Genomic DNA, 8,556 nt, shown 5'->3' with positions numbered 1-8,556 from the left:
TTCTGGGTTCTATTTCCCAGCATGCACTTTGGGGTGAGTTGTGTGTTCTGAAACATGGGGGTTGGGGTTATTTACATGGCCCAGGTGTGACATCTGTGCACGGAAAGTGTCTTAGGTTACTCTCTTATTCACATGTGGTGTTGTGTCCAAATTTCAATGCTATCGGTCAAGCGGTTTCGTTGAACATTAGAGAGGAACATTAGAGAGGAACGGACATGCCCAGTTTTTATATATAACATGAAAATTCACCAACGTTTTAGTGTGCCAGGCTTTGGAGAATCAGCTTCCTCCCCCATGGCAGTAGATAAGAAAATCAAACCATTTAGATTCTTGAACACATCTACCTAGAAATGGCAGTGCTCCCAGTTATGGGTCACTCCCCTCTTCGTCATAGGCATAATTCCAGTACTATCCATCACAGTGAATAGTTCCGCTAGAATCAGGGCCCACCAGTCTGGCTTGGCTTTGATTAGTTCAGACGGGATGGCATCGGGGCCTACGGCTTTGCCTGTTTTCATCTGAGAAATTAAATTTCCGACTTCAGTAATGGATATATATCCTGCCTTTTAAAAAAGAAAGAAAGAAAAAAAGTGACTTGGAAGTTTCAATTAGTGAAAGATTTGCCTGCCAGAACTTTAACTGGAACAGCCAGATCAGATCACATTACATCAATCTTGAAATAATTGCACTGGATGTTTATTTATTTCCAGATCCAACTTACCTTTAATTCCCTAAAAAAATTGGGAAGCAAATGCCTATACAAACCAACCAGTATCTAAACGTCTTCTATTGATGCCCTACTCCAAGTGCCTTCATTAATGGAAGTGTGTTACGCAGCCACAAAGTAGAGGGCTTTCTCAGACATGATGTCCCAATTTTGGTGTGCTGGAATCTATGCTGATAAAGGGTAGTAAACAAATGGTTTTAAAATAAATACATGAATAGATTCCCTGGGGCAGCTTATGCAACATGATAAGGTCAAGGTAAAGGGATCGTTGACCATTAGGTCCAGTCGTGACCGATTCTGGGGTTGTGGCGCTCATCTTGCATTATTGGCCGAGGGAGCCGGCGTATAGCTTCCAGGTCATGTGGCCAGCATGACAAAGCCGCTTCTGGCGAAACAGAGCAGCACACAGAACCGCCGCTTACCTTCCCTCTGTAGCGGTACCTATTTATCTACTTGCAGTTTGACGTGCAAGCTTCCAGGACCATTAAAAACTAGAAATTGTGTGTATAATAGGCAGGGCCCTAGGTGAGATCACCTTCTGCGCCCCCCCCCAATTAATAAAAAATAAAATAAAATAATAAATAAAAATAAAAAGTAGAAAAAATAGAAAATAGAAAAAATAAAAAGTAGAAAAATAAAAATAGAAAAATTAGAAAAATTAGAAAAAATAAAAATAAGAATAAGAATAAAATAAAAAAACAGCTGAGCGGCGCGGCGAGGTGGCCCCAGGCTTGCGCTCCCCATGCCGTCCCCCGGTGCTGCCTGGGGCCGCCTCCCCTGCGGCTGTCAGCTGTTGAGCGACTTCAGGCCACTCTCCGGAGGCACGTGCGTGCCTCAGGATAGCGGCCTGAAGCCGCTCAACAGGTGACAGCCGCAGTGGAGCCGGACCCAGGCAGCACCGGGGGGGGGGGGCGGCGGGCAGGCTGACCAGCGCCCCTCCATTTTGGCGCCCTAGGCAGCTGCCTAGTTCGCCTAAATGGACACGCCGGCCCTGATAATAGGGCTTTTTGCAGAGCTCCGTCTAAACTTCAATTAGAGTTCAGAACTTGGATGAAAAGAAACATACATTTTCAAACTTGTGTATTTTCTCAACTGTCCCATAAAAGGTCTTTTCTCACTGAACTTGCACATTTTACTGCAAAAATAAAATAAAATAAAATATAGCTCAAGGTAAACAATTTATAGCCCATTTTCTCTCTTGTGTTTAAAACTTTGATAGGCACACCTTTCTGCAACCCTTGATGTGACCATTGCTGAAACATTTTAGAGCCATTTCCTGTCTTGAAGAGGCGGTCAGGCACATAAATTGCAGATTTGAGGGGTGTGTGTGTGTGTGTTCCAGATTCCAGGAAATGGCTGAGAGATTGAGTGAAGCAAAAGCAAGGAGTAACACTGGTAAGTAAAACCTCCTTATCCACAGTAAGCACACTTCAGATGTCCCATGGCTCCGAAGATGCAGCTAAGCCTGTTCTTAAATCTGCAAGACACATACTTAAACCAGAGGCCACCGAGGGAATTGCTTATTTCCTTAAATGTCAACAAGCAATTCTTCCAGACTTCACTCAACAGTCAAAGATGGTTACATCATTCTTTATAACAGTTTTTAACCCAGGAAAGGTATGGAAAATGGGACAGGGAGGGGGGAAGAGAGAACATGCCTCAAGCCACTTGTTGGGGCCGTGTTAACCATACGGTTGTGTGACTCAGGGGGTTCCTCTCATATGCTGTATTGTAACACAAACAATGGGTATTTGGAATACCCATAGGGAATTCCCACATGAGAAATCACAGTTTTCCCAAGAAGAGACTGGTTTCCATTCATGTCATTCATGATTCTCCTCTTACACTTTTTATCCTCACAACCATGAGAAAACATAGGGTGACAGTGAATAGCCCAAGGTCACCCAAGTCTCCTACACCCTAGTCCATTTAATATCCCTCCACATTCTGGAAAGAAAGAAAGAAAGAAAGAAAGAAAGAAAGAAAGAAAGAAAGAAAGAAAGAAAGAAAGAAAGAAAAAGAAGAAGAAGAAGAAGAAGAAGAAGAAGAAGAAGAAGAAGAAGAGGAGGAGGAGGAGGAGGAGGAGGAGGAGGAGTTTGGATTTGGTATCCCACTTTATCACTACCCTAAGGAGTCTCAAAGCAGCTAACATTCTCCTTTCCCTTCCTCCCCCACAACAAACACTCTGTGAGGTGAGTGAGGCTGAGAGACTTCAGAGAAGTGTGACTTGCCCAAGGTCACCCAGCAGCTGCATGTGGAGGAGCGGGGACATGAATCTGGTTCACCAGATTACGAGTCTACTGCTCTTAACCACTACACCACACTGGCATAATAGTACAGTGGTACCTCTACTTACGAATTTAATGCGTTCCGAATGCACATTCGTAAGTCGAAAAAAAATGTAAGTAGAATCCCATAGGACTGCATTGGGAGAAAAAATTCGTAAATTGAAGCAACCCTATTTAAAAATTCGTAAGTAGAAAAAATCCTATCTAAACCGCATACAAGATGGCGGATGGAGCTCCATTCGTAAGTAGAAACATTCGTAAGTAGAGTTATTCATAAGTAGAGGTACCACTGTAAATAAGTTGGGTTGAGGGAGTAATCTTTTTCCAAGGGGCTGAAAGTTTAGGAAGGACTTGTTAACGGTTCTATGTGGCACCTTTAAGATTCAGCCTCCAGACCTAACTGGGTGCCATCCCATGAATTTTAGTGAGCCTTACTTCTAAGTAATGTATGGTTACTGTTGTGTAGTGGGTCTTCAGTGATTTCAGCTCAGTGCAAATAAGAAACAGGAGGCGAGGATCTGGTACAACATCTCTTTACTTCAAAGAACAAAGAAGAGCCAGAACACAGGGAATGGGGAAAACTGGGGCTTATATAGTAACAGAGAACTAGCAGGGAAAAGATACATTTTGGCGGGAACCAATGGCAAGGATTCCCTCCAGCGTAAACCAATCCAGCAGCGGATCCAAATCCTGCACTCTGAACTAGCAAATGATAGCCGTTCCCGCTGGAACTTATACATTCAAATAAACTCTGTAATACAATACAATAAACTCTATATTACAATACATACTTGGCTGTGCTATTACTTTAATTCACAACAGTTACTGTGACATTAACCCACACTAGAAATTGTGAGAGCATGGACCCCTCCTAAACCAAGGGTAGACACTTCAGTTTAGTGAGTTGCTAAGGATTTACACAACTGCAATGCTTTTGTGTCCACATCATTGTGAGGGAGGAGGATGGGAAGAAAGCTACAAAAACTTGGTCATATGACCTCCTTTGCCACAGGCTGCCACACTGGGTCCAGGGGGCACCAGTCGTGTGTGTGTGTGTGTGTGTGTGTGTGTGTAAAGAAAGAAAGAAAGAAAGAAAGAAAGAAAGAAAGAAAGAAAGAAAGAAAGAAAGAATACTGTAGATAGATTAAAAAGATCAGAACAGAGAACCCTCCTTGAAATGCAGGGATGGATGACTTCGTTAAAATCAGTTTCTCTCATAAATTATGGTCTCCAGATTTCCACATCAGTTTGTGTGTGTGTGTGTGTGTGTGTGTGTGTGTGTTTTAAAGTGTCTGAAAAATCACCAGCATATTAGCACACATTTCTCCCAATAGCCACATTTTAAAATGCAATTCTGCCTAATATATACATTTTTGCAAGCAGTTTCCCCAATTATGATCCATGTTTGCAGGTCGTTTTCATGAATATGCACATTATATGCACATTTTATGCACACTCCCTTCTCATAGGTGCATTTGTGTACATATAAGTAGGTTGGAGTATTCCATTGCAAAATACATTTCAGCTCATATATTGTTTTGGAAAGTGTGAATTAGGCAATATGTCTGATTCAAATGCATAATATGTATGCGATCCAAGAGTTGGTGCCAGAGACCAGTAGGAACTCAAACTGCAAGAGCTGATGGCAAACTGTTACAAATATCAATATAGTAAGAAAGGTATTTAAGAAAAAGGGTGGTGTGTGTGTGTGTGTGTGTGTGTGTGTGAAAGCAAGCACTCAGTTAATCAGAAGCTCAACAAAAAGTTCCGGCCTCTTATTTATATACTGTATTGCCATATACTTGCAAACTGAGTGGGTTGACAATCTGCTGTATTTCTAGATAGGGTTACTGTTGCCAGGGCAGGGAAGCGGGGTGGGGAGCTAGAAAAATAAAAATAAAATGCTGTTTGCTCATTTATAAAGGTTTTAGGTCTCATGAGAATTATTTAAGGCACACAAAAATAGAGCATTCTCTGCAGAAGGGAACAAGAAGTATGCTGAGAAATAGCCTGGAAAAAGTTGTTCCCGAGTTGATGCATATGCAGTCTATCGTTTTTTCTCCATAGAGGCACACAGGATATAGTACTTAATTCATGGTAGCTGGCCAATGAAATACCTCTATGACATTTTTTTTTTGGTGGACATCCGTATAAAAAGGTAAAGGGTCCAGTCGTGACCGACTCTGGGGTTGCAGTGCTCATCTTGCATTATTGGTCGTGGGAGCCGGTGTACAGCTTCCAGGTCATGTGGCCAGCATTACAAAGCCGCTTATGGTGAACCAGAGCAGCACACGGAAATGCCATTTACCTTCCCGCTGTAGCGGTACCTATTTATCTACTTGCACTTTGACGTGCTTTAGAACTGCTAGGTTGGCAGGAGCTGGGACCAAGCAACGGGAGCTCACCCCATTGCGGGGCTTCGAACTGCCGACCTTCTGATCGGCAAGCCGTAGGCTCTGTGGTTTAACCCACAGCACCACCCGCGTCCCGGGCATCCGTATAGCAGATTGTCAAAATGTTCACAGTGGACTTTAGTTGCATAGTAATGGCAGGGAAATAATTACTTAAATGTTTTTGCAGAAACAAATGACATGACTTCCTTGCTTTTTTTTTTACTGTTACAGTATCTCAGTATTTTGCACTGCCAAGATCTGAATATTTGGGGGGTGGGAGGGACTTGATACTAATCACTTCTTTCTTACTTTATTTTCAGAGAGAGAGAGAGAGAGAGAGAGAGAGAGAGAGAGAGAGAGAGAGAGAGAGAGATGCCAGTACTCATATTGCGCGTCAAGGCCCCGCACCCCCTCCTTTGGTGAATAAAACATGTGGACACCAATATTTTAGGTTAATGGGCAAAAGCCACAACTTTTATTGGGTACAGAATGTGAGTGGTATTGGCTTTAGGCATTGGACCCGAACCGACTATATCTGACTCCTGTCCGCTATGCACGATGTCTCACAAGGGTTAACCACCTGTAGGGGGAGCCCTGTTGATGTGCATCAACTCGGAGCTCCCCCAGGGTCACAGGAAAGGTCGTGTCATGGCCCTAGCCACCACCCGGGCTTCAGACAGGAACCATGACCCCCCCAAATTCCTTTAACCGAATACCCTTAAAGGGGTGGGGTAGGTGATGGCCACAACCTCCCCTCCCATAAACCAAGCTTTTCTTGTGTCTAACCACCAAATCTTACAAAGTTGTGATGATTTGCTAAGAGGTAGGGAAAAAACCAAGTGGCTGGTGCCAATCTGCCAAGTGGAAAAATTCCTGCCAAGCCCTTTCAACAGGTGACCAACCAAAGTCCATAGCAAGGTCACGTGAAAAATGCAAGAAGCAAGGGCAGGAGGGCAGGAGATCCATGGAAGCCGGGAGCAGAAGGGAGAACACCTTAAATGTGACAAGCCACGCCCCCCCAGCCAGCCGGATTGGCTGGCTGCAGTCGTGACATGCGCCTGGACTCCCCAGTGATGTGGGAGCCTAGACACCCCCCCCCACTGAGGGCGGGAAGTGTGAGGCCTGCGTACAACCTTGCCCCTCCCGGAAGAGGAGTGACTTTGGGATAAAACTGTCATGGATGCCAGCACAAAGTGACAGCAAAACAAGAAGTGGCAGTACTTTGTACCAGTGAATACTGTTACAAAAAAAGCACTGGTACTAAAGTATTAGTACTACTACATCCTCAGCCAGCATTACCAATGGTCAAAGATGATGGGAGCAGTTGTCCCACAAAGTCTGGAGTCAGGTTCCCCACCTATGAAGTTGATTTTGTTAACTGAGCTTTTATTGTGTGCTTCACACCCTTTTTATGCAGCTATGAAAAACCATGTGCTAATCTGAAAACTTAACAGACTGTAGCCATCAGCACATGTACTTGGAAGGTGCCTGTAATTGCAGCACTCCTAAACCTGATGGACAGAACAATATTCTCCCAGTGAAAATCACGTCAAACTGTTCCTTTCATTCTCTAACAATTAATTCAAGGTAGGAGGGAAGTCTATTATTTCATAATTCCTCCAGGTTGCATTCTCTGCTGGCTTCTCGTCATTAAAGAGTCGATTATCAATCTCGGCCCTTACTTTCCACATAGGCCACTGAATGATATAATGAGCAGAAAATTATATACAAGAGTGCTTCCTCCGCTACAGAGCATTGCATTAATAAAGCAACCCTCAAGGGTGACTACAGGATCAAGGAACAAGATAATAAAAGAGAGAAATGAAGTATATTCTTCGGGCATTTTTCAGTAGCAGAGGAAGTTCTCCAGAGTAGATGAAAGAATTATCTAAAGGGAAAAATTAAATTTAGGGATTCACAGACTGAGCATAAAACATGCATGTGTCATGCTAATTTTGCTCTTGAAATTTACAGGTCAGAGGAGACCGTTGCTTCTGTATTGGTATCAGATATATTCTACTTAACAGGCAGGGTGTAGTGGTAGAATTTTGGACTGAACCACTTCAGACATGAAATGGAAGGCATTTTTGAATGCTCAAAATTAAAAAAAAAAACAATCTAATTCTCTGTAGCAACTATCACATCAGAAGGAGGACTACCTTAAATATTTCCTCTTGATGTGCCAGGTTGGGGAGGTTTTTTGCCCCCAGGGGTGGGCATTAAGAAATGTGAAATGCTCTCTTAACCCCCAACTGTAGTCTGAACTGGTGTGGTCCAGAAGTCTAGCATCTTAATATATGAGTTTGAAGTCACCATTATCTTAGCAAATGTGTGTTCCCAGGCGGTATGCTGAGACAATAGGCTTGTTCACACACAACAGTGAATGCATACACAAGCTATCTCTACATACCGAGAAGTGATTGCATGAGTGTCCATTTGTAGATTTCTACAGCTAAATTATTGTGAGCATAGGTACAGAGACTGTATGCTCACTGAACATTACACACAATGACCACTCCACACATCAATGGGGGGCACTTTTTGCGTGGACGCGCGCAGCCCCCTGATCCCAGAGGGTGGCACACCAGAAGTTCAGGTCTGGCACTGCCTTCCCAGGTAGGATGTCAGGGGTCTCCGCCTACCCAAGCTGGGCATCCAATCCTGTCTGGGGAGGTGTTGCCAGGGGATGGCCAGGTAAGGGGAGGGACAAACCGGCTTGGGCAATAGCATTTGAATCTTACCTCCAAGCACCAGTTGGTTCCAGAGCTTCTCCCACCCTCCACACCCTCATTCATGTTCTTTTGCAGGTTAACCTTCTCTCTACAGGTTCTCAGGCACTGCTACGTCAAGGCCGCTGTTGAAGGGCCGGAAAGGAATTTCCCTGCATTGGCAGGTTTTGCCTTTCCTACAGCAATTCGTCACAACTTGGCGGTGTCAGGCCTTGGGCGGAATTCTTTGGTGATTTTCCTAGAGGGAGGGGCGTGAGGCGGAGACCTCACCCCCCTTGCGGCAACAAGATCGGGGTATTGGGGGAAGCCTTGACCATGCCAATAGGTGTCATCACTTCCCCCTTCCAGCGGCAGCAAACAGGGGGCGGGCTCTCTCTGCTTGAACATATGTTCTCCAGAGCCAGCCCCAACCCCCATAC

This window comes from Zootoca vivipara, chromosome 15, assembly GCF_965207765.1.
Source record: "Zootoca vivipara chromosome 15, rZooViv2.hap1.1, whole genome shotgun sequence".
Taxonomy (NCBI): domain Eukaryota; kingdom Metazoa; phylum Chordata; class Lepidosauria; order Squamata; family Lacertidae; genus Zootoca; species Zootoca vivipara.
Note: the sequence above shows the minus strand (reverse complement) of the source record.